This window comes from Leopardus geoffroyi, chromosome B4, assembly GCF_018350155.1.
Source record: "Leopardus geoffroyi isolate Oge1 chromosome B4, O.geoffroyi_Oge1_pat1.0, whole genome shotgun sequence".
NCBI classification, from domain to species: domain Eukaryota; kingdom Metazoa; phylum Chordata; class Mammalia; order Carnivora; family Felidae; genus Leopardus; species Leopardus geoffroyi.
Window position 1 is genome coordinate 60824275 of NC_059341.1, and position 27950 is coordinate 60852224.

Below are 27950 nucleotides of genomic sequence, written 5' to 3' on the forward strand. Positions count from 1 at the left end.
GCCATCCAGGAGCCACGGAAAATTTATTCCTTTTAACCGCCTTTACCCATTTCTCCCATCCCCACCTCCTGTCCCATCCTATCACAAGGGATGATGAAATAGCTCACTTCTTCACTTCAATTTCCTTTGTGCACTCCATCACCATTTTTGGTACTATACTGGTTACCTTAAAATCAACTATTAAAACACAGCATTAAGAACTATAAAAGCAGTAAGATAGGAAACATTTTACATAGGGAGGTGGCCCCAATTATTTAAGCTATAAAGTTAGTGTGACAAATTATATTCGAATTTAGTTGTCTTTAACATCCAATTTAAACTAAATGCCTCTCTCTCAATTCACTTCTCAAGGGAAACTTCAAACGCACAGTGGAGTTTATTGTGCTGCTAAAAATAAAATCATTATGATACCATATTAGAAATTGTAGTAGGGGCACCTGGGTGGCTCAGTTGGTTAAGCATCCAATTCTTTAAAAAAATGTTTTAACATTTTATTTTTTAAGAGACAGAGAGAGATAGCACAAGCAGGGGAGGGGCAGAGAGAGAGGAAGACACAGAATCCAAAGCAGGCCCCACCCAGGCTCTGAGCTGTCAGCACAGAGCCTGATGCGGGGCTCGAACCCACGAATGCAAGATCATGACCTGAGTCAGAGTCAGATAATCAACCACGTGAGCCACCCAGGTGCCTCAAGCATCCAATTCTTGATCTCACCTTAGGTCTTGATCTCCGGGTCCTGAGTTTAAGCCCCACATTGGGCTGCATGCTGGGTATGGAACCTGCTTTAAAAAAAGAAAAGAAAAATAAAGAAATTGTAGTAGATGAGAAACCCTGGTAAAAATGAAAACTGGCTCATTATTCTAGGAATAGGGAAGGGAAATGGGCTAAAAATTGGAAGACCAAGCAACAGAAGAAAACAGAAGGCTCAGCATGGCAGAGACTGCCAGTGGACAGTCCAGCTTCCAATTGGACCCCCCTTACTATTGGGTACGGCAATGTATCCAGTCCAATAAAAGTATTAAGGTTGCCAGCTTAACCAATAAAAACACAGGGCCCTCAGCTGAGTCTGTCTTAGTATAAGCCTGTCTCATACAATATTTTATCTGGCAATCCTGAAAAGCTTATTTACCAACCTCCCTCATAGATATGGGTGATCAATGAGATGCCGGAAGAATCTGCCGCAATGGTCAGGATTACAGACTGAGAAAGGAGGTTGCTGAGCACTGATGACATCACAGAGCGACTGACCGTACAGGCTGGATTTTTCCTACAAGCTTCTTACTTGTGTAGGTTAGTTATTTCAGTTTTCTGTTTTATGTAATTAAACTCAATCAGTCCTAACTCAAACACTTTGTGCGCTATTGTTAAAGCAGTATTCTCTATCCAAGCAGAGTAGAAGAAGGTATCAGCAGAGGATGGGGTTGCAGATAATTAGCCAAGACCCTTATGCACAGGTGACTGGCCTCAGAGAGGTCTAGAAACAGGCATCCAAGACTGGGTCAAGAAGGCTAGAATTCTAAAGCAAGGAAATTTAACCCTTGTAGAAAATGGGGTGGCAGGTAAAGGCTTCCTTCTAGAGGGATCCGATCATGATGTCAGATCAGTTTTGGTGAAAGACTACCTTGAGTGACATGCTGACTTCTATTGTCCCTACCTGAGACTGGCCTGGCTTCAGGGGGAGAAAACCATGTTAACTGCTCTTAGCTGCACAGGTCAGAGTGCTAAGTTACAGCCAATGTTTACATTAGCTAATGAGGGCTTATTATTTGCCAGCCAGGGTTCACCATGCCTTTTGTGTATTAGCTTATGCAGTTGTCCTAACAGTGCTAGGAGGAAAGCACGATAATTATCCCCATTTCACAAGTGGGTACAGTAAGGCACAGAGACAGTAGAGCTGAGATTTCAACTCAGACTACTTGCTTCTAGGGCTCTTGTTTTTAACCATTGCGGTCTGCTGCTGCTTAGCCCCTAAGTGCCAGCTCACAAACTTGTGTTGAATTATGATGACATTTTCACTGTGACATTTTCACTAATATACAGTGATGTGAAACAAAGAATGATAATATAGTGAACTTTAAAATTTTTTTTTAACGTTTATTTTATTTTTGGGACAGGGAGAGACAGAGCATGAACGGGGGAGGGTCAGAGAGAGGGAGACACAGAATCGGAAACAGGTTCCAGGCTCTGAGCTGTCAGCACAGAGCCCGACGTGGGGCTCGAACTCACGGACCGCGAGATCATGACCTGAGCTGAAGTCGGCCGCTTAACCGACTGAGCCACCCAGGCGCCCCTATAGGGAACTTTTAAAAATAAAGTTAGATTCACTTAATGTAAAAGGCCATAATTTATTTTGAGTATATCCATCCTCCTGAAATGAGGACAATAGTAAGAAATTATTGTTAATCTTTAAAGTTTTAAAAACTCTTGGCAAATAAAAAGGAGCTACCCTACACAACAGTTGGAAAATTGATACCATGCGTGTGCTCCAAGTGTGGAGGATTTTAATACCGGGAGCTAGAGACCTACAGACTTTGGAAGGGCCAGCACAGTAAAGGACGCTCTCGCCAATGACTGCAGCCTGCAGCCCAAAGTGGGTAGTCCTCCAAGGCTCACCTGAAATCTACTTTCGTTTTTTTTATTTTTTTAAATTTTATTTTTGAGGGAGAGAGACAGACTGTGAGCAGCGGAGGGGCAGAGAGAGAGGGAGACACAGAATCCGAAGCAGGCTCCAGGCACAGAACCTGATGTGGGGCTCAAACTCATGAACTGTGAGATCATGACCTGAGCCAAAGTTGGACGCTTAACTGACTGAGCCACCCAGGCGCCCCTCACCTAAAACCTGCTTTTAAAGTCAAGACCGTAAGGGAAGCTCGCACAAACCGTCACAGCTGCAGCACCATCAAGGTGGTCTTGGCAGCCAACATTTCTGAAGCAGGTAGTTCCTTGAGGTGCATCTGGAGACTGCTGAGAACTGTGGATCCACCATCAGCTCACATACCTGCCTGTGGTGGCCTCCAAAGAGTGATAACTTTACCTTCTCTTCCACTGTCTACATCTCACTGCAGTGCTTCTCACTGACAGACCTGGAACTACATGGGGAAGGCGATCCCGGAAAATGTGAATCTCGGCTTCTCTTTATTATGAAAGAGCAAGGAAATGATATCGAAAACAGACTATCCTCGGTTTGTCTCTAAGCTTTTTTCTTTTATTTTTTAAAATACATTTTAAAATTATAGTTTTAAAATTCTGTTTTATTTTTTAAAATCTGTGTTCCAAAACTGAATCTAGTGGGAATGTAGAATGGTGGAGCCACTCTGGAAAACTGTTTGCCAGTTCCTTGAAAATTGAGATATATTACTACCACGTGATCCAACAATTGCACCCCTGAGCATTTACCCCAAAGAAACAAAAATTTATATTCACACAAAGCCTGTACACAAATATTCAAATAGTAGTTCATTTGTAATAAACTGTGGTATATTCGTACCATGGAATGCTACTAAGCCATAAAAAAATGAAATATTAAATGGAAAGATATTCCAGGCTCATGGGTTGGAAGAACAAATATTGTTAAAATGTCCATACTGCCTAAAGCAATCTACAGATTCAATGCATTACCAATCAAAATACCAACAGTATTTTTCACAAAGCTAGAGCAAATAATACTAAAATTTCTTTAGAACCACAAAAGACCCTGAATAGCCAAAGGAATCTTGATAAAGAAAAACAAAGCTGGAGGTATCACAATTCCAGATTTCAAGATGTACTACAAAGCCATGGTAATCAAAACATTATGGTACTCGCACAAAAACAGACACATAGATAAATGTAACAGAACAGAGAGCCCAGAAATAAAGCCATGCTTATAAGGTCAATTAATCTATGATAAATGAGGCAAGGATGTATAATGGGGGAAAGACAGTCTCTTCAACAAATCGTGCTGGGAAAACTGGACCACTTTCTACACTTGATCTTAGCCAAAAGGCCGAGAAGCGATTACTGGACCACTTTCTAACACCATGCACAAAAATAAACTCAAGATGGTTTAAAGACCTAAACGTCAGACCTGAAGCCATAAAAATCCTAGAAGAAAACATAAGCAGTAATTTCTCTGATGTTGGCTGTAGCAGCATTTTTCTAGATGTGTCTCCTAAGGCAAGGGGAAAAAAGCAAAAATAAATGTTTGAGAATACATCAAAATAAAAAGCCATTGCACAGCAAAGGAAAACATCAACAAAACAAAAAGGCAACTTACAAAAGATATTTGCAAGTGACGTATCCAATTCGAGGTTAATATCCAAAATATGTAAAGAACTTACATAGTTCAACACCCACCCCCCCCCCCACACACACAAATAGGTTAAGAAATGGGTAAAGGACCTGAATAGACACTTTTCTAAAAAAGACATACAGATGGCCAACAGACAGATGAAAAGATGCTCGACACCTCTAATTACCAGGGAAATGCAAATCAAAACCACAATAAGATATCACCTTACCTCTGTCAGAATAGCTAGAAACAAAAAGATAAGAAATAACAAGTGTTGGTGAGAATATGTAGAAAAAGGGACTCTCGTGCACTGTTAGTGGGAATGTAAATTGGTACAGCTACTGTGGAAGACAGTATGGAGTTTCCTTAAAAAATAAAGAAATAGAAATACCATACAATCCAATAATTTCACTATCAGGTTATCTACCCAAAGAAAACAAAAACACTAATTAGAAAAGATACATGCTTATGCATGTTTATTGCAACATTATTTATAATAGCCAAGACATGGAAGCAACTTAAGTGTCCATTGAGAGATGAATGGGAAAGGAAGATGTGTATGTATATATATATATGGAATATTACATAGCCATATAGAGAAGGAGATTGTGCCACTTGCGACAACATGGATGGACCTAGAGGGTATTATTCTAAGTGAAGTAAGTCAGGCAGAGAAGGACGAACACCATGTGATTTCACTCATATGTAGAATCTAAAAAAACAAATGAATAAACAAAAAGCAGAATCAGATCTATAAATACAGAGAACAAACCGATGGTTGCCAGAGGGGAGGTGGGTGGAGGGATGGGCAATATGGGTGAAGGGGAGAGTGGGAGGTACAGGCTTCCAGTTATGGAATGAGTAAGTCACAGGAATAAAAAGCACAGCATAGGGAATATAGTCAATCATACTGTAACAGCGTTGTATGGTGACAGATGGTAGCCACACTTGTGGTGAGCTTAGCATAACATATAAGCTTGTCAAATCACTATGTTGTACACTGGAAACTAATGTAACACTGCGTGTCAACTATACTTAAAAATTTTTTTAAGTAAAAAGAATAAAATATTGATACATGCAACAACTTGAATGGATCATCAAAGAATTATGTTGAGTGAAAAAGGCCAGTTTCAAAATGTTACATACTGTATGTTTCCATTTATATAACATTATTTAAAAAATAGAACAGATTAGTGGTTGCTAAGGGTTAGGGCAGGATTAAGGAAGAAGATATCTGTGGCTGTAATAGGAAGGCATCAGGGATCCTAGTGATAAGCTACTTTGTATCTTGACAGTGGTAGTGAAGGCATAAGTTTATACATGTGATAAAATTACAAAGAACTAAATACACATAAACACATAAATGAGTACGTGTAAAACTGGTAAAACTGAATTAGGTGGATGGATTGTATAAAAACAATTTTCTGGCTGTGACCTTGTGCTGTAATCATACAAATTGGGGGCAACTACATGAAGAATATACATAATCTCTCTATATTATTTCTTACAACTGCAGGTGAATCTACAAAGACCTCAAAATAAAAATTCTAGATAACTCTGAGATATGGAACCTTCAGCACAGGATTTGAAGAAAGGATTCCAGCACTGAGCAGAAGGTGGGACTAAAGAAATGTCAAGGCTTCTTCAGACTCTTAGGATTCTCTTATTTTTTCTTTCATTCATTCCTCTTCTGTTTTTCTTTCTTCCTTTTTCACATTTCCTTCTATTTTCTATCTACCAAGATAAGTGTAAGACTTCCCACTGGAATCCATTGCTGTTGCTTTATTGATGAAATCCTAAAACTCCTCAGTTTGGCTCCAGAACCCTCCATAATTTAGTCTCTGCCAACTCCTCTAGCCTGAAAGTCCAACAGTTGTCCTTCACAGTCCAGAAAAACCAAACACTGGATACTATGCTGCCTTCTACCTGCCAGTCCCTCCCTCCACCCCCTGTGGTGTTTTCTTTGACTTCCTTTCTTCGGAAGACTCCATGGTGGTCCTTGATTTCACTTATTCCACTTTTTTTTTTTTTTTTTTTTTTGAGACAGAGAGAGAGAGTGCAAGCTTGGGAGGAGGAGGGGGAAGAGACAGAGAGAGTGAGAGAGAGAGAATCTCAAGCAGACTCCACACTCAGCACACAGCCTAACACAGAGCTCGACCCACACCCTGGGATCATGACCTGAGCCAAAATCAGGAGTTGGAGGCTCAACCAACTGAGCCACCCAGGGGCCCCACTTGTTCTGCTTTCAACTAACCCTCTCACAGGGTTAGTCAGTCAGCTTACCCAGGCATAAATCTGTAAGTGGCATAAAACGTGCCCCCCCCACCCCAATCTGGAAATGTGGTGCTGGTAAACCTAGATTTTGATGTGCATCTCCTTATATAAGTGGAGAAATTGAGATCAGTCCAAATTCTAATTTTAGTGCATATAAGAAATCTGTTAGTTTGAATTTGAACATGTAAGAGGAAAACTTAATTTATTATTAATAATCCTTCACTGACTTCTAAGGAAAGTGGATCTCGATGAACTAGAGGACCAATCTTGGAGCCTTTGGCAGGCAGCAAGACAGAAATAAGTAGAAACAAATGGTTTTTGTGCAAGTTTGCTACAAGAGCTGGGCAGAGTGCAAGTGCTTGGCCTAAGAGAGTTTAGGAGAGAAGAGGGAAGCTCCAAGAAGGTAGGGATCATCCTCAGGAAGGCTTGCTGCTGCAGGGAGGAAGAGGGGTTTTCAAGCCAAATATAGAGATTTGAAAGAAGAGCACAGCTAAAGGACTCTCTCTCTTCCTTTTTTTCCCTTTTTGTGAAAAGCTATGCACTATTCCCCAGTGGAATTTTCAGAAAAATGTCTACTTGAATCACTTACTTTATTTTCATTTTTATTTGTTTTTTTCAGTGTTTATTTATTTATTTTTGAGACAGAGCACAAGCGGGGGAGGTGCAGAGAGGGAGACACAGAATTCAAAGCAGGCTCCAGGCTCTGAGCTGTCAGCACAGAGCCCAATGCGGGACTCAAACTCGTGGACTGTGAGATCATGACCTGAGCCAAAATCAAGAGTCCAACACTTAACTGACTGAGCCCAGTCAGGTATCCCTACCTTATTTTTAAATGGAGTTTTGTTTTGAGGAAACTTAAAGAAGATGAATATTCTGCTGGCATGAGGGTTAGAGACATGAAGAAAAAATATAAATGTCAATTTGCAGAAAATTAGTTTATCCTTCATGCGTGGGTGTGCACACACACACACACACACACACACACACACACAGTTAAGGAAATATCTTTAAGATATTGGTTTGAAGAGATACCAAGTGAGTAGCTTATCCAGAGTTCACAGATTCCTTAATACAACCGTACTTTTTATGGATTGCCCGTAACACTTGACTTTCCATACACCAACTACTCCCAAGGAGTGAAGGATTTTCATGCTGGTACTACCTGCTGGATTATTGGATGGCTCTATTATTTCTGTTAAACAGTAGTTTGTATTCTTTTTAGAACACTTTAATTGCATCTCGTCCTTATTGTTTCATAAAAATGAGTCAAAAAAATACTAGTGCTAATACTTGTAAAAAGTATAAACCCATTCACTTGATACAACTGAGAAATGCATCCTCTAGGAAAAAAAGAGGATCCATTATAAGAAAATGACAAAATTAGTCAATCTGTGCCTAAAGAGCAGTCGAGATTGGAGCAGGGGAGGGGCACCTGGGTGGCTCAGTCAGTGAAGCCGAAATCGGACTCTTGATTTCTGCTCAGGTCATGATCTCACAGTTCATGAGATTCAGTGTGGTGCTCTGTGCTGACAGTGCGGAACTTGTTTGGGATTCTCTCTCTCACTCTCTCTCTCTGCCCTTCCCCCACTCCCTCTCTGTCTTTCCGAATACATAAATATTTAAGAAAAAGATTGGCGCCTGGGAATGGGAGAGCAGAGTGGAGCGCTTCAGGGAAAAAAGGGATTTGATTGAATAAGTGATGTGTCTGGCATTTGGAAAAGCTATTACTGCAAGTACAGAAGATTGATAGAAAAAATTAAGGATTATGAACATTGGAAATTAAGAAAAAAAAGAGGCAGTGGTTAACTCTAAAAAAAAAAGATGTAAAATTAAAAAAAAAAACACACGACTTATCTCAACAGTAAACAATTACATAGTTATAATAATAATGTTGATTTACCCCCGGATGTGACCTAACTCTGTTGAATGAATGAGAATAGTGAAAGTAGGGTTAGAGCTTTATTCTCCGTAAGAAGTGGATAGATTTCTAAAATTCGTAATCAAGAAATAGCAGTGTAGGAATATTACCTCGAAATATGCCCAAAGGGGGAAAAAAATAAATATGCCCAAAGAAACAGCTAAAGGTTGCCTATCATGACAGATACCAGAATTGGTGAATGGTGAAACAGGAACTGCTGTTTTTTATTACAAGCCTTTTTTCACTATTTGATTGTTTTTTTATTTATAATTTTTTTTTTTTTTAATACCAAGCAGCCTTGGTCTTTTTTTTTTTCAACGTTTATTCATTTTTGGGACAGAGAGAGACAGAGCATGAATGGGGGAGGGGCAGAGAGAGAGGGAGACACAGAATCTCGGAAACAGGCTCCAGGCTCTGAGCCATCAGCCCAGAGCCTGATGTGGGGCTCGAACTCGCAGACCGCGAGATCGTGACCTGGCTGAAGTCGGACGCTTAACCGACTGTGCCACCCAGGCGCCCCTATAAATTTTTTTAATGTTTATTTTTGAGAGAGAGAGAGACACAGAATCCGAAGCAGAGTCCAGGCTTTGAGCTGTCAGCACAGAGCCTGATGTGGGGCTCAAACTCATGATCTCTAAGATCATGACCTGAGCTGAAGTTGGACACTTAACCTACTGAGCCACCCAGGCGGCCCATTGCTATTTGATTGTTTTAACTACAATGCATTATTTTGATGAGCAATTAATTCATTAAACAATACTTTTAATTAATTATTTTAACAATTATTTATTAATAATAATTATTTTATTTATTTATTAATAATTATTGGCAAGTAATTAATTAAACAATATTTTAAAGTGGGGGACTGCCCATATCATCTCCTTTATGACTTTCATCTATTGTTCAAGAGGAAGTTAACTGTCATATGCTAGTTGTTTCCCTTTAACATGTAAAATACATGATATTGACAGATATCTTGCTTGAAGTTCCCAAGATGTGTTCACTGCTGGGAGCCAGATGTGTCATAGAGCACATAGAGGTACCTGTCAATACCTAACTGTTACCTCTGCTCCTGCCTGAGTACTTCTGCCCTTGTGTTCTGACTCTGGCCCTTCTGTTAGCTCCAAAGTGGTATGTGCTGGTTCTGAGTACTTTGGCTTGGTTCTATGAAAGTCTATATGCTTCCTCGTTTGGTCTAAGCTAAGTTTACCTTCTCATCTTTCTAGAAACCTCTTCTCCTGTCCAAATTTTCTTTCAAACTCCACTTTTTCTTTCTTTTTCTTTTCTTTTCTTTTTTTCTTTTTCTTTTTCTTTCTTTTCTTTCCTTTTTTTTTTTTTTTTTAGCATACTTTATTCATTCACCCAACAGGCATTTTTTTTTTTTTTCCAACGTTTATTTATTTTTTTTGGGACAGAGAGAGACAGAGCATGAACGGGGGAGGGGCAGAGAGAGAGGGAGACACAGAATCGGAAACAGGCTCCAGGCTCTGAGCCATCAGCCCAGAGCCCGACACGGGGCTCGAACTCACGGACCGCGAGATCGTGACCTGGCTGAAGTCGGACGCTTAACCGACTGCGCCACCCAGGCGCCCCCCAACAGGCATTTTTTTAAGCCATTATTCTGGGTCAAACCCTATGCCACAACCCGGAGATAGGAAGAATATATGGTCAGAGGAGATAAATTTCTTAAGTTACAGTTTGGATTTCTTTTAGAAGATTAGGGTGCCACTAACCCTCTTGTCTTCTAGGAACATACATGAAAAGATCACTAGGCAAATAAACAGGATGTGCACCACTCTCTCAATCTAGGCAGTAGCCACAAACCCTGCTTTAATGCAAGCCTGAGATAAATGGTGGTGTTAGAGACTGCATTTGGAGTCTGGCTGCACTGGGGATTCCTACTTTGTACACTGATTAATAGACCTCTGTGCCTGCATATTCAGGCATGCAATTGTGAGGACATAGGCAGGACCTTCAGAACAGACCTTGAGTCCACTTATTCAAATAGTAAACAAAAGGCAAGGACCACAAGCCTCTTTTTTAAAATATTGGCTCTGGGCCCTGCCCAAATGTGCTTGCTGCCCCTACAGGAAGTAGAATCTGTTGGACTTGGGCTCAGAGTAGGAGGACAAGGAGTCTTCAACGCCAGTCTAGCTTGCCAGTGAAAGTGCATCAATGGCCGTCCCCAACTCTGACCAGTCATTTCAGTTACTCCTATGAAGAAGAACCAAGAAAGGGCAAATAGAGAGAGGATGGAAATGTAGTAGAGTTTCTCTCTTCCTGAGATTAAGGCAAACACACAAGGAAAGGGGGAATGAAAACCTTTGCCTGTTCAACAGTTTTCCTTACTCCTGTGTCTTCTTTCTTCTTTTCTTAAAAATAATTAGAAGCACAAAGATATAGAAGAAACTCAATGTTCAACTAGATCATGATTAAACACACTTCCTGTATTCGTTAACATGAAAAAAATACTAATAAAGTATGTTTGTTAAATATATGTATGGCCACCCCTAAAATGCATACATCAGGGAGAATTGACCTCAGGATATTTGGGGGCCCAGTGTTGTGGGCCACATAATCACATCACATGGTATCCTTGAATGGTTGCAAGGATTGAATGAGTTAAAATGTACAAGTGCCTGGCATGCAGAGAGCCTTAGTTGCTGTTCTTGTTGTTACTATTATTATTAATTTTTATTTGTGTAGCATATTATAGTAATTATCTCATTTGATTCTCACAACTTCCTGTGAAGGAAGTAGAACAAGTCACATTGCTGCCCTTACAGATAAAAGTTTTTCAGTATTCTATGTGCGCAATTCAGATTTTCTGATTTCTGGTTCAAAACCCCAAACATGGGTAGATACCTGGTTTTCCTTATTCAGAAATGTAAAGATTGGATTTCTTGCCTTTTCTTTGGGAACTCCCAGGTGATGACAAGGTGGAAATTTGAAATTCTTGTACTCTACTGGGAAAAGAAATGATCAGCTTGAATTATTTGCAGTATTTGGCTCTGCAGTTTCCTGGGCACATCAATATGTGTTTTAGACAACTGATAAACATTTGCTTTTTGTCTTGCACAAGAAAATATTTCACATGCTGATTGTTTTATTCCTCTTAAGTCAGATGGTTATGGAGAAGGAGAGGGGTGTGAACAAGACGTCACTCCCAATCCCTTTCCTAAAGGAGGTTGACTTCGTCCATTTGGCAGGGCAGGTGGGTATCATCCTCCTCCTTTTTTTCTTAAACACATCTTTTAGCTTTATATAGATAAATTATGTATAATATATATATATATATAAATGCATATATAAAAGATACACATATGTATGTACATATGCACATACACACATGAATAAATAATTGAAAACATGCTCTGCACATTGCTCTTTAACCTGCTGGGTTTATTTAACAACGTGATTAATCCCAAGAACGTTTTCCTATGTCCTATGAATTAGTTAGATTTGCATTCCACTGTAAAACCCAACATATCAAGGGTCAAACAGGTAGCAGTGATATTTGTTGTGCAAAATAAGAAACCTAGAGGTAGGCAGTCTAAAGCAGGTGTGATTTCTTCACGAGATGGACTCTGGCATCCTTAGCGTGCCATTTTAGACCTTGTGTTTGTTACTGCATTCTCACAAGATGGCTGCTCCACCCTTCACAGTGCATCTGTATCCCAAGGAAAAGGAAGAGAAAATGCAGAGAGCAAAAGGTCCATATCAGCTGAGACTGCTTCTGATTAAAGAGCTTCTCTAGATTCCAACCTAACAACTTCCACTTACATTTCACTGGCCATATGGCCACCCAATGCCACCAGGAAACTGGTATCACCTGTTGTGTTCTTTAGGCAGCAGATGCTGGGTGGAGTTAGGAATGTAAAAGGTTTAATAGGGAGTAACACTTGTGAAAGAAGCAGGACACCAAACTGGTCAGGAGGGCCATCATTCCCTAATGCAGACCTGACAAATCTCTGCCAGCCCAATGTGCAGCCCCAGGACAAAGATTGCCATTAGGGAAGTCCTGTGTTGGGTAGAAATGGTTAGGCCTTTATATTACCATCTTATTTAGTCATTGGCTAGGAGCTGCCTCCAGGAGAGCATGATCTCAGCTTGAAATTTGCCAGGAGCTAAAAAAATGAGTCAGCTAATTTTGAGACTCTCATACTCCTTGAAGTGGGTAGCAACTCCTTTCTTAAAGCAAGGGGATCTGGGTGGCACATCTCTACATTTGCCACGCTGGAAAATGAAAGTTTTAATCTGGGCACACTGCCTTCCCAAAGATACTTGGAGTTCTGTTATTAGGGAAGAATAGAGGATATCATGTAGGTCATTGTTGTGTCTGATATGCTTCAAGTTTTCTACTCAGGAGACATGAACAGTCTTGTCAGATAAAAGCAGATTATTGAACAAACTTCCATGAGTAGTTGTGTGCCATGGTGGAAGGGTGTCCAGAAACAGAAATGTCATCTTCATTGGAGAGCATCTGTAACTCATCTTCCCATGGCATCAAACTGCCTCTCATGTTGGGTAATTCCAAAAGAAATGGGGGTTGCTTAGAGGTGAAATGGTGAGCACAGGTAATGATACAAATAAATGTGCATAAGTGTTGCTGTTTGTCTCCTCTCCTAATTTTGTACTTTTGTAAAGTCACTGGCATAATTTTTTTTTGTTTTGTTTTTCCTTTAGGCTTTTAAAGATTTGGCTCATTGATATTTTTAATTGGTAAACTGGGGAGAGACCAATTATTCAATCCTCTCTTTTGAGGTCGAATGATGCAGAGGTTCTTTGGATGATGCAAAGTCGCATTCAAAAAAGGAATTCTCCAGGGAAAACTGAAACAAGTGGGGTAAGAAATTTAGGAGTTATAGATTTTTTCCTTTAGGATGTTTTATCTCTCTGCTTTGCTGAAGTTGCTTCCTCTAATCTGAATATTTCTAATGCTATCAAGAAAAATTCCTTGTCCCTTGCAGCAGGAAATATGTTTCACATTCTCCAGATACAATGAAGAGTACTTATGAAGCTCAGAAAGGATATCCTGAGTCTCTCCCTGTTCAGATATCTGGGCCTGTGCTTGGGCATGGATCTAGTTGTTTGATTAATTCTAAAAGACAGCCATGTGCATACAAGTAAAGCCTCAAAATGTGGGAATGTGACATAATAGAGAATACATCTGGGTCGTAGCTAATCTTGGAAAACTGGCGAACAATTTATTCTCCTAATTAGTTTCCTTGAAGTCTAACCAAAGTTCGCTGTTTACCAGTAATTAGGATCTCCATTCCAGCTCCTTCTTTCACAGAGAAAAACAGCATGATCAGTTTTAAATTGATAGTGAGTAATTAAAAGTTTTTCGATAATGTTTTTAATTAAAAATATATATATTTACTATAGAAAATAGAGAAAAGTACCAGAATGATTAAAATTGCTCCTAATTACACCAGCTAGAAGAAATCAACATTATATATTCTTTCAATCTTTCATAATATTTATACATTATATTTTATACAGACAAAATGTGTGTATGTATTAAAATGCATGTGAATTGGGACCACACTCTGCACCCTGTTATGCTTAGCAACATACCATGAACATTTTTTTGTGTCATTAAGTTTCTTCTACAACACACTTTTCAAAGGCTGCAAGGTGCTCCATTGAACACATGTAACATAATGTATTCAGCTAATCTGTTATTATTGAATGTTTCATTTCTTTCTGATTTTACATTATTATAAATAATTTTGTGCTGAATAACCTTGTCACTCTCTCACACCTCTGGTTATTTCCTAAGGATAAATATATGGAAGAGGATGAACATTGAATATAGATACCCCTTGTTTCTGCCCGCTCGGAATTCCTTCTTCTTTTTTTTTAAGTCGACAGAACTGACCTCCTATTCCACTACTTATCCATTTCCTTTCAGGAATTGCTTTTGCTCTCACCTGGTAGAACTTTTTGTCACATGGTTGGGATTAATCACAGTGTCCTGTTTCCTATCACCTCAAACACAGTGACTGGTCCAGGAGTGGGCATACGACCCAAGCAGGACCAGTAGGAGGGAATTTTTCTAAGTCTGATAATGATGTTTGGATAAAAACATCTCTTTTCTTCCAAAATTATGGACACCAAGGACTGTTTAAGGTTGGAACTGACAAGGGCCATCTATGCCACAATGATACCAACATAGGAAAAAGCAGAGCTGAGAGATGGAGACAGAAGGGAGATTTCTGATGACATCATTTCAGTTTCTGGTTGCCCTAGACTTTTCCAATTACTTGGCCTAATCTAGTCCTCTTTTTGCTTACAATAATTTGAACTGGCTTTCTGACTTTAGGCAACCAAGACTTGACTAATGTAGATATCCTTAAGGTTTTGATACATATTTCCAAATTATTTCCCAGAGACTTGTGGGATATGGAATTTTGAATTGAAGTGTAGTTAATATTGCTGCAACTTGCCAGTGTAGAATTACTGATAAGAATCAATCTTATCTCTTCTTTCCATACCCTCATCCCCTCCTGATTAAAAAAGCATTGCAGGCAAATCATGCTCGGGTGTGAGTAAAGGCAGGAATATGATGAATATAGATCAAACAAGGGTTATATTATGCCCTTATGTCAGGCTGAGTCAAAGCCCTTGCTGTCAGGGAGGGGGTAAAAAGCTTTATGTACTCCTTAGCCAATTATATAGTGAGTCTCTAACACCTTTACTTTCCTCCCATCTTTAGAAGTGAAAGTTAAGAGAGGTCTTAAGAGGAGGCAGTTCAAGAAAGGAGCTAAATTATTCAGGAGTAAGTTGTCAACTTCAAGTTAGTGAGCCAAGGAAGAGTATTTTAGAAAGAAACTCAGTGACTGAACTAGGTGGGACCGATGTTTGGGAGCCAATTAAAGAGGCAGGCTGGTGAGCAGCTGTGGGAGGAGGTGGATTGGGGAAATATGATTTTAAAAGGCTGCTAAAATAACACTGGCAAAGACAAATCGACTCCAACGTTTCACTGGAATGACTTGGAAAGCTGTGCCTAATTCTGGTTCTCCTATCAATTGCTTATATAGTTAAGGAAATGCAAATTGGTTCCAGTCTCACTGGAGTAGGCACTGCCCTCAAAAGGAAATGAAAACAATACTCTATTAACAGCAGTCCACTTAATTTGCATACTTTTGAGATATACATGTTCACTGGTGGTCAGCTGAAATTCCTGAATCAATTAATGTGTGGCCTAGTGCTGTTTCTTGAGAAACAGCAAGTGGTTTGTTTTACTCACCCTTTCATATACCTCCGAAAACGGTTTCTGGTTCATAGAATTACAAATGAACAAAACTGGAGAAAGAAGAGAACTTCAGAAAAACAGGAACTAATTGTTGAATGCTTTTAGAACATTTCCTGCTGGTCAGTAGAAGTGAATTAGCAAGCAAATGTTTTTAACCCTACTTTTCATTGATTAAAAAAATAAGTTTATCCATATCCTGACCAAATCAATGTTGAACACACATTTATAGAATATTTGCTTGTAGGGGCCACTTGACTTTACCCAGGTCTTCTGGGAGGTTGAGAGTGAAGGATAGGATATAGCAGCAAAGGTATCTTTATTTTATTTTATTTTATTTTATTTTGTAAGTTCCTAGATTGCTCCATTGAAAAGACATCTTTCTATATTTCTGGAGAGCAGTTGGGTAGCCAGTGTTGCAAAAGGACAAACTCAAGGACAAGCCAGTTACACATTTTAAATTTTGGAAGCATTGTACCAGCTCTGAGAATGAGAAGGCATCTCCAGCCATCCATGGCTGTTTGGGTAAAGGAAGCACTGCTGTGGTGGTGGGGGCAGAGGAGGGAGCCAAAAATCAGGCAAGAGGTCTGAAAAATTGGCGAAGTAATTACCTTATTCACCCTCTATCTCATCCTTCACCATCCTTCCAAGTGCTTTGACCTAAACACAAACTTGAGCTGAGTTCCAGCTCTGCTCACTTCAGTATGGGGAATCAGAGGGGAAATTGTATCTGCCCAGAAATTCCTTCCCTCAACTCTGCTGTTCCAGTGGAAGTAACTAAAATAAAACACAGGTATAACAAAACTTAAAAAGAACATAAGTTGTCTATGTAGAAAATCTGAAAGAATAGATGAAAGATACCTGTGGAACTCATAAGCTACTAGAGCAAGGTTGCAGGATACATGGTTAATATACCAAAGTCACTAGTGGTCAGCTGAATTTCCTGAGTCAATTAATGTGTGGCCTAGGGCTGTACTGAATACTTAGGTATAAACCTAAAAAAATATATACAAGACCTATATGAAGAAAACCTCAAAACTCTGATGAAATAAATCAAAGAAGAACTAAATAAATGGAAAAACATTCCATATTCATGGATAGGAAGGCCCAATCTTATCAAGATTCAGTTCATCCCAACTTGATCTATAGATTCAATTCAATTTCGATCAAAACCCAACAAGTTACACAGACAAAGAAGCAAAGGCAACACAGTGGAGGAAAGATACTTTTTCAGGAAATAGTACTGAAACAACTGGACATCTGCATGTAAAAAATTAATTCAGACACAGACATTACACCTTTCACAAAAATTAACTCAAAATATATCAGACTTAATTAAAAATGCAAAATTATAAAACTCCTAGAAGATAACATAGGAGGATATCTAAATGACCTTGGGTGTGATGATTTTTTAAATACAATACCAAATTCATGATCTATGAAAGAAATAATCGATAAGCTAGACTTAGTTAAAATTAAAAACTTCTGCTCTGTGAAAAACACTGTCAGGAGGATGAGAAGACACTAGGTGGGAGAAAATATTTGTGAAAGATATATTGATAAAGGATTGTTACCCAAAATACACAAAGAACAGGAGAATAATTCAACAATAAAAAAAATCTGATTAAAAATGAGTAAAAGACTTGAACAGATACTTCACCAAAGAATATACACAGGTATAATAAGCATATGAAAAGATGTTCAACATCCTATATCATCAGGCAATTGCAAATCAAGACAACAATGCCAATACCACTATGCACCTATTAGAATGTCTAAAATCCAAAACACTGACAACACCAAATGCTGGTGAGGATGTGGAGGAACAGAAACCCTCATTTATTGCTGGGAGGAAGACAAGTACAGCCACTTTGGAAGACAATTTGGCAGTTTATTCTCCAAAAACATTTTTTTAATGTTAATTTATTTTTGAGACACACACACACACACACACACACACACACACACACACAGAGCATGAGCAGAGGACGGGTCAGAGAGAGACACACACACAGAATCTGAAGAAGGCTCCAGGCTCTGAGACGTCAGCACAGAGCCCGATGCGGGGCTCGAACTCACAAACTGCGAGATCATGACCTGAACCGAATTTGGGTGTTTAACCGGCTGAGCCACCTAGGCACCCCAACTGTTTGGCAGTTTCTTAAAACACTAAACATATTCTCACCATATAATCCAACAAGTATATTCCTTGGTATTTACCAAAATGAGTTGAAAAGTTATGTCTACCCAGACAACCCACAGATGTCTATAGCACCTTTGTTCATAATTACCAAATTTGGAAGCAACCAAGATGTTCTTCAGTAGGTGAATAGACAAATAAACTGTGGTACATCCAGATAATGGGATATTATTCAGTGCTAAGAAGAAATGATCTATCAAGCCAGAAAAGATATGCAGAAACCCTAAATGCATATCACTAAGTAAAGAAGCCCATCTGAGAAGGCTACATATTGTATGATTCGTACTATATGACATTTTGGAAATAAAAAAGATCAGTGGTTGCGGTGGGCTACAGGATAGGGAAGGATGAATAGGCAGAGCATGGAAGATTTTTAGGGCAGTGAAACCATTGTGTATAATACTATAATGGTGGATTACATTCATCATACATTTTTCAAAACCCATAGACTGTACAACACCAAGAGTGAAACCTAATGTAAACTATAGACTTTGGGTGACAATGATGTGTCATTATATATTCACCAGTTATAACAAATGCACCACTGTGGAGCTACATGTTAATAGTCAGGGATGCTATGCTCGTGTGGGGATAGGGAGTATATGGGAACTCTGTGCTTTTCACTCAACTTTGCTGTGAACCTGAAACTGCTCTGCAAAATACAGTTCATTTTAAAAAAGAGTGTAAGTGATGAGTTAGTGAGAAAGGGATAAAAGTGTTAAGAACATCGGCTAGTTTTCACTGATACTGCTCTAAAACAAAGTTTGCTTTCTTCCCTTCCTACTCCATCACTACCTCCTTTTTAAGCATTCAGTCCCTTTGTTTTTCTCCATTTGCTCATCATTTATCAGTCTGATGTCATACTAGTATTTCCATATTTCAGGGTGGATACACCTTACAGCCTAGGCCATGGGCAGACACGCCGAGATGGTTCCGGAATGATGGACTCATCCCTAGCTGAACATAATCCTATGTGTCTGATTCCTACCCGTTTGCTCCCAAACTTCCTGTCCTCTCCTATGCTTCCTTTCTGTCTCCGGCTCCCAAGCACTCTGGATCCAGGACCCCTTGGACCCACAGTACAGTGGACACGTGGGGCTGGACTGAGCTGGCCATTGCCAGCCCCAACCTTCTGAGGGGTTTCTTTTGCATTCACAAATAACCAGTCATCTAAACCTGGCCACATCTAAACCTGAGTGGGAGTGGGGCTGCAAGGGAGAGATCTACTACTTCTTTATTTCCATTACTTAGATTCCACTTTGGAGGGCTTCACCAGGTCCTAAAGAGAGTTGATTTGCAGTGTCTCTCAGTGGGCCTGCCACAGGTTACAGGGGTCTGTGAGATACGGGTAACTTTACATTTTTGCTGTCCTTAAAAAGTTTTAAACCATTTAAGAACTATTAAAAATTTTATAGCATTTGAAATTGTTTTTGCATGTTTGTAGGTAATAATTATACTATACAAAGAAAATAAAATGTTTCCAGCAAGCCTCAGATAGTTTCTCCCCAGTCCTCTCCAGGTGACGAATGGTGTCTGATGAATTGCATTTCCATCCTGGAAGTCAATACACCTGAGCTTAATCTCAGTTGCACTTAGTTACTTCATCTCTCAGCTTCCTAGAGTATAAAAAGAATTAGGGGTCTAGGTGATATGTCTCTTCCAGCTTTAAGATTTTATGATTTCTATACTTTGGATGCCAATACAAATGAAGCCAACAGTTTCCTCCTGTATCATGCCTCTCTCAAAGTGAAACCTAAAAGCCAGAAAGGGTTTACTGGAAATGCCAGTTTTGGATTTCATCAACTCCCAGAGCAGACTGCCTACGGATCAGAAATTTTATATTGAGGGGCGCCTGGGTGGTCAGTGGGTTGAGCATCAGACTTCAGCTCAGATCATGATCTCAGGGCTTGTGAGTTTGCATGGGGCTCTGAATTCTTTGTCTCCCTCTCTCTCTGCCCGTCCCACACTCAAGCTCTATCTCTCTCCCCTCCAACAATAAATAAACATTTAAGAAAAAGAGTGTTTGAAAAAAAAAAAAAAAGGAATTCTCATCTTGAAAAGGGGCAGGTTCTAACTTGCACAGATGTTCTTTCCACTCAAACGCAGGCACTGTTTTTTGTGGAAATAATAGAAGAGTTTAGCCAGCCAGAGGCCCCAGTTGGAGGGGATTGAAAGGTTTCCCAAGGCAACCACTCCCAAAGGCGGGTAGGGTTTCTGTGAGCTGTTTCCTGCCTGAACAAACAGCCCCTCCCAAGCCCTCAAGGCTGACCTGGTTCAGGGACCACCCTTTGGGATCAAGTCCACTGTAGGGGCCAGTGAGCCTTGGACAAAAATAAATGTGAAGAAAGAGGTCCCTGGGGGGTTGACTCCATGACAGCCCCAGAAACAACATGGCTTTTTAGTCTGGCAGTAAATAACCTGAGCCTGTGCCAGACCTGGAACTCTCTCCTCTGTCCTGGTTTAAATATGTCAATGTGACACTGACAGGATTGGCCATGGGGAAACAGATGCCAAGACTCTGTTGGTTGAAGTCCTGTTCTTGGCCAAATTGGGAGGCTGTTTGTCTTGGGGTTCTAGTTAGTTCCCTTTTGAACTATCCTCTCATATCCCTTTTTGAAGCCGTGGGCTGCCCTGGCAAACGGGCCCCTCTCCCTATCTCAGGCTGCCCACCATGCTGCCCGTGTGCTCAGACAAGGATCAAGGTTGGAAAGGATTTGATTAATTCAAACAACTTGGGAGCAGATGAGAATTTAGGACATCATCCCTCGCAAAAGAACTTTTACTTCATAGGGGCTCTAAAAGATTGTGAAGCCTTCAACAAAATCTCCAATAATGGAATTTCACACCTGTAGGACAGAGGAACTTGAATGGAGCACCTTTCTAATGCCCTCTAATCGTACCATGCTTTATAAGTCAAAGAAATAGTAATTTAATCTCAACCATGTACTAACACTGTTCCATCTACATTACAAACATCAACTCATTTATGCCTCACAGCCATATGAGGTAGGTGCTTTTTAGTATCCCCACTTTATAGGTAAAGAAACTGAAAAGCAGAGAGGTTGAATAACTTCCCAAGGTCACACAGTTAACAAATGCTAAGGACAGGATTCAAATTCAGGCAGTCTACTCCTAGAAGCCATGCTCATAACCACGGTGCTATTCTGCTTGCTCTGTTTAATGCTTACTCCAATCCCACCCTAAAAGTTGAAAGTCTTTAAAAATTACTTGTATTATTGTGTGGAGTTAAATATTTTTCAATGGGAGCTCCATAATATGCTACAATTACATTAGTTATTATACCACCTATTTTCCCTAGCATTGCAGATTACCTTCCATGTTTCTCTTCTATGCTTTGCCTTGATACTTAATAGTTTTCATCATTTTAATCACACCTTCTAGCCCATGAAATCTTTTTTTCCTGTATTCCTTCATTGTGCTGCACACTTCATTATCTTGCTCAAAATCCTCCAATGACTTTTTAAAAAAAATGTTTAATGTTTATTTATTTTTGAGAGATAGAGACAGAGCATGGGGGGGGGGGCAGAGAGAGAGAAAGCCACAGAATCTGAAACAGGTTCCAGGCTCAGAGCTGTCAGCACAGAGCCTGACATGGGGCTTGAACTCACAGACCACAAGATCATGACCTGAGCCGAAGTCCGGTGCTTAACTGACTGAGCCACCCAGGTGCCCCAAAACCCTCCAATGACTTTATAGTCACAGCTCACACTGCAGGATGGCTCTCATGATGTGGGCCTGCTAATGTCTCTAACATCACCTCCCACCACTCCCAGTATCCTAACCTCAGTGGCGTCCTTCCCACTCTTCAAACACGCAAAGCTAATTTCTATCTCTAGGCCCTTGCACTTGTCTTCTTCCTGAAATACTCTTCCCCCAGAGTTGCATATGATCAGTTCCTCATTTCATTCAGGCCTCACCTCAATTGTCACTCCTCAGAGAGGATTTCCTTGTCCGCCTACCTGAGCTAACACGCCTGTCCTTCCCCTGCTTTGTTTTCCTTCCTAGCATTTGCCACTTCCTACAATTAGATGACATACATATTTGTTTGCTACTTTTCTGTCTCCCTCAATAGAATGGAAGTATTCTGGTGACTTCCTTGTTCACTGCTGAATTCCCATCCCCTAGGAGAAGGTCTAGCATGAAGTAGGGGCACGATAAATATTTGCTGGATAAATGAAAGAGTTTCTCTCTTAAGCCTGCTTAATAGACGCCATGCTCGTACTTCTCTTCATTGCTGTCCTCAATTAGACTCTTGAAGTTCTATTTCCATTTGGCTGGAGACCATACTCAAGTAACTTGCTAAGAAAGGACGCATTAGGAGTAAAATTTCCAAGTTCTTACATATTTGTAAATGTCTATATTCTGCCTTCAACCTAGTCAATAGGCTCGACATAGAATTCTAGGCTGAAACTGATTTTCTTTCAGAATTTCGACAACACTACCACTGATGAGAAGTCTGAGGCATGCCTGCCTTTTACTCCTTGCGTGTGTGTATGTGTAAACTTTCTCGAGAAGCTGTTAGGATTTTATCTTTAATACATTTCCAGTGATATATCTGGGTTTTTTCTTTCGGTTTTCTTTCCCCTCCCCACTCATCCTGTTCTGCAATCAATGGGCTTGTGCAATATGAAGACAGCTTGTTTCTTCATTTAGCTTTTCTATTCTGTTGTTGTTCTTTTTTGTCTGAAATGCTTTCTAGCCAGTTTGGACTTTCTGCAATGATCCCTCATTTCTTAACGTTCCCTCTTCTCTTTTACCTTAGGGTCTTTTTATTCTATGTTTGGCCAAATGTCCTTGTGCCATCTTCAAACTTTTTAATGTTTTGTTTCAGCACTTGTATTTTCAAATTCCAAGAATGAGGTTTGTTATCTGACTTCTCTTTTCCCATGGCATCGTATTCATGTTTTAGGAATACAATGTCACCTCATTTTCTCTGAGGATTTTATTTCTGTCTTTTAAAAGTCCTATCCTGTTCCCTGCATTAACTGTTTTGTCCAGGGCCACTTTTTCTGTTTATTTATCTTGATCTTTCTCTTTTTTTTTTTTTTTTTAATGTTTTTTTTTTTTCAACGTTTATTTATTTTTGGGACAGAGAGAGACAGAGCATGAACGGGGGAGGGGCAGAGAGAGAGGGAGACACAGAATCGGAAACAGACTCCAGGCTCTGAGCCATCAGCCCAGAGCCTGACGCGGGGCTCGAACTCACGGACCGCGAGATCGTGACCTGGCTGAAGTCGGACGCCCAACCGACTGCGCCACCCAGGCGCCCCTTGATCTTTCTCTTTAATGTTGGAGGCTTTCATCAAATACCTGGCTATCTATTTATATTTAAGAATGAAATGATAGAAAGTTTAACTGTGTATCTGGGTGGGATTTGCTGACTGGCTGACTTCACTTCAGGGGCCAGCCATTACTCTGGTGGGCCTCCAGACTCCTGAATGCAATGGGAAACACTGGAATCCAGTACCCACACTAGCTGCCCTTGTTCTTCTTCTAGGAAAGAACTCTCCGTTCTGTGGCTGATGATAAGATTGCCAGATTTAGCAAAAACAAAAACTAGGGCTCCCAGTTAAATTTGAATTTCAGGCAAATGATGAATTGTGTTCTAGGATAAGCACCTCCCATGCAATCCTTGGGACACAATTATACCAAAAAAATAATTCATTGTGTGTCTGAAATTCAAATTTAACTGGACATCCTGTACATTACCTGGAAACCCTACCACAGGGGAGATGAGGATGAGAGGCTAATGTCTGGCTACCTGACACTCTGCCTAACACTTGGGAGAGGAGAGTAAGGGGAGAGTGATGGTTCAAGTTACAGGCCTTCAAGATAACTGTGGATTTCCATCTTCCTAGGATCATAGCATGAGAACGAGGAAGAGTTCTGGCCAGCTGGTCTACTCTCTCTCAGGCCATAGCCCCTCTGCATGTGTCCCAGCCTTCAAACTTAGCTTTATTTTCTGCTGCTGCACTTTTTCACTTGAATATATACTGTAATGACCTCAGAAGCTACCATTTTAAATAGCCATTGCTGCCTAACACACCATCCCCAAAATCCAACCATTTTTACTCTCACTCATGATTCCATGGGTTGACTTGGATGGCTCACCTGGGTAGTTGCACGTGTCCCGCTTGGAGTCTCTCATGCAGTTGTATTCGGATAGCAGTTGGGGCTGGACGGCTGGTGCCTTGATTTTCTCACCCCATGGCCTCTCTTCAGTGGGGTATCCTAGAATTTTTCCCTGATGACTTCAAGCTCCAAGATGGAGGAAGTGGAGGCTGCCAGGCCTTCTCTTCTGAGTTCAGAAGTCCCAGAAAATTACTTCCTTTGTATTTTATTGGTGAAAGCAGTCTCGGCCTAGCCAGATTTGGGGAGAAAGATCATAAGCTCTAGCTCTTTTTTTTTAAGTTTATTTATTTATTTTGAGAGAGAGAGAGAGAGAGAGAGAGAGAGAGAGAGAGAGAGAGAGAAAACATGGGCAGAGGAAGGGCAGAGAAGGAGAGAGAGAGAATCCTGAGCTGGCTCTGTGTGTCAGTGCAGAGCCTAATGTGGGGTTCGAACTCATGAACCGCAAGATCATGACCTGAGGCACAACCAAAAGTCAGAGACTTAACAAACCGAGCCACCCAGGTGCCCAAGCCTTATCTCTTCATGCAAGAAACAGCTTGAATGTACAGGGAATGGCAGAGTTGTTTGGAACCATCGTCAAGCCTAGTTACCATAGCAACATTCCAAAACCAAACTCATCCCCTACTTTTTTTTTGTTTGGTATGTAGCTACAATTGTCATTCACTAATTTATCCAGGCCCCAAAACATAATTCTTCACTTCTTTCCTTGCTCTTGCCCATAGCCAATCTACTAAAGAGATTGTTTCTTCAAAATTTCTCCTTCCGTTTCATGATAGGATCACAAACAAAATACCTCTCTCATTTGTCTTTGCTTTTCTCTTTTCAAGGCAACCCCCCAAAGTTCTTATCTTTTTGACTTGGGCCTCTGCCCTGGCCTTTTAACTGAGCTCTGTGGCTCCTTTTCCCTCATTCAACAGTCCATCCATTCCCTGCCACCAGGTTAATCTCCCTAAAGGATTTATTTGGTTTTGTCATCTTCCAATTCAAACTTTTATTACCTTACTTTCTCCTAAAACATCAGGTTAAAAATTCTTACTCCTAGGTATGTACTCAAAGAATACAAAAATACTAATTTGACAGGATACATGTACCCAGAATTTTATAGCAACATTATTTACAATAGCCAAATTATGGAAAGAGCCCAAATGTCCATTGACTGGTAAATGGATAAAGATGTGGTACACACACACACACACATACACACAATAGAATATTATCCAGCCATAAAAAAGAATGAAATCTTGCCATTTGCAACGACATGGATGGAGCTAGAGAGTATTATGCTAAGCGAAATAAGTCAGTGAAAGACAAATAACATGATTTCATTCATATGTGGAATTTAAGAAACAAAACAAGTGACTATAGGGGAAAAAAGAGAGGCAAACTAAGAAACAGACTCTTAACTATAGAGAATAAACTGATGGTTACCAGAGAGGTAGTAGATGGGGGGATGGGTTAAACAACTGATGAGGATTAAGGGGTGCACTTGTTGTGATGAGCACAGAGTGAGTATGGAAGTGTTGAATCACTAAATTGTAGACTTGAAACTAGTATTACACTATATGCTAACTAACTGGAATTTAAAAACTTAAGGGGCGCCTGGGTGGCTCAGTCAGTTGAGTGTCCGACTTCAGCTCAGGTCACGATCTCACGGTTTGTGAGTTCTAGCCCCACGTCAGGCTCTGGGCTGATGGCTCAGAGCCTGGAGCCTGCTTCCAATTCTCTGTCTCCCTCTCTCTCTGCCCCTCCCCCATTCGTGCTCTGTCTCTCTCTGTCTCAAAAATAAATAAACATTAAAAACTTAAAAAAAAAAGTATATCAGAATTCCTAGAACATGCCAAAAAAAAAAAAAAAATCTGACTCCAGTGTTCAAGCCCTCGCTACTTGTCTAGCTTTACATTCTAGATTTACTTTCCTGGAACTTCTAGTCTAGTCAGTGTTCAGTGAACACATTGTTCCTGCTTCTACATCTTTGCCCACATTGTTCTCCCTGTCCCCAAATGTCCAATCCTTTAATTTCTCAGATCCCTTTTTGTTAACGTTTATTTATTTGTGTTGAGATTAGAGACAGAGAGAGCACGATGCGTGGGGGAGGGACAGAGACAGAGGGAGAGAGAGAATCCCAAGCAGGCTCCCTGCTGTCAGCACAGAGCCAGCTGTGGGGCTCGATCACATGAATTGTGAGATCATGACCTGAGCCAAAACCAAGAGTCAGAGACGCTTCACCAACTGAGCCACCCAGGTGCCCCTAATTTCTCAGATCCTTAAAGATTCACCCAAAATATTTTTTTATTCACTTGTTTATTCAATCTTTCCAAATCCATTTCTTTTTGGTCTTCTCTTTGCCAGGCATGATGGCAGCTGTTGGAGAAGCAGTGGTGAATGATATACAGTTCCTTCTCTCAAGGAGATTTTTGCCTAGTGGCAGAAACAGAGAAGAAAATAGGAATTTCAGTGCCTCCATACTATGAGAGGGAAGCCATAAGAGGATTTAATCCAGTCTTAGGTCATCGGGAAGATGAATTTAAGTTAGGACATCACTTATTCTAGCACAGGTCATACTGATGTCGCCGTCTTCTCTGAGATTACTGTCCTTATCATTCATTTGACTTTTACTTATGTGGAGCTTTGTACTGTTGTACTGAACAAAGGCATTTTTAAACTTTCAACCATAGCTCCCTGACATAATTTTAATGTTCTTAGTGACAGAGGCATAATCTTACATTTCTTTGTCCTTCTGCTCCACCTCCCAATTTAGAAGAATGTCTTGTATATTTTCTTCTTCTTTTTTTTTAAAAAAAAATTTTTTTTTCAACGTTTATTTATTTTTGGGACAGAGAGAGACAGAGCATGAACGGGGGAGGGGCAGAGAGAGAGGGAGACACAGAATCGGAAACAGGCTCCAGGCTCTGAGCCATCAGCCCAGAGCCCAACGCGGGGCTCGAACTCACGGACCGCGAGATCATGACCTGGCTGAAGTCGGACGCTTAACCGACTGCACCACCCAGGCGCCCCTTCTTTTTTTTAATGTTTATTTATTTTTGAGAGAGAGAAAGAGAGACAGAGCGTGAGTGGGGGAGGGGCAGAGAGAGAGGGAGACACAGAATTCGAAGCAGGCTCCAGGCTCTGAGCTGTCAGTGCAGAGCCTGACGTGGAGCTTGAACTCTTGAACTGTGAGATCATGACCTAAGCCAAAGTCGTCGGACGCTTAACCAACTGAGCCACCCAGGCACCCCTTGTATATTTTCTAGTTAGCACCTGTGTGCCTACCAGAGCTTATTTTCAGTAGACTATTCAGTATATTATTCAGTACACTTGCCTGAATCCTTTTTATTCTCTCACTTTTTCCTTCAAAAAGTATTTATACCTACCATATATCAATAATCACTCTAGGTGCATGGGACATTGCAAGTGCTATGATAAAATGTGTACAGGATACAAACAGAGTATCATTGTTTCAGTTTCATCTTAAAGGAATTGTTATATAAATTAAGTAAAGGTAGTTTAATCACTCTACACAATAGCCATACACTTGGCTATATACAAAAGCTGTTTCTTTCATTTTAGTTACCTTTTACCTTCATCTTTCTTTATATATAAAATATGAATAATTTGAAAACCTGTTCAGTACTACTAGTGGTATGACTGTTGATGATGGGGATGGTTGCTGAGCATTATGGGGCTGTGGTTCTGTTGTTGCTGGGGTCAAGATCCAGTGTTCCTGGGGGAAGCCATTCATTAACAGTTTTACCAACGTCTGTTATTCCTCACAACATCTCTAAGAGTTCTGTTGATGTGTTTTTTGACATTTTACATTTTTCCTAGTGACCCTTCCTATTATGAACCTCCCAGCCCATTCGACCTTTAACAAGTTCTCTT

General features: G+C 40.3%; 1 long non-coding RNA gene across 2 annotated transcripts in view; it reads left to right on the plus strand.

Annotated features, from left to right (window-relative positions):
• Positions 1–1145: 1145 nt before the first annotated feature.
• The window catches only part of LOC123590677, a 38564-nt gene continuing 11759 nt past the window's right edge, over positions 1146–27950 (plus strand). Inside the window, exons 1-5 of one of the 2 annotated variants that reach the window (XR_006708914.1) lie at positions 1146–1288; positions 3064–3180; positions 5785–5884; positions 11585–11674; positions 13147–13306. This is a non-coding gene — a long non-coding RNA (uncharacterized LOC123590677). The remainder of the gene's footprint in view (positions 1289–3063; positions 3181–5784; positions 5885–11584; positions 11675–13146; positions 13307–27950) is intronic. The other variant, XR_006708915.1, reaches the window with a different exon arrangement.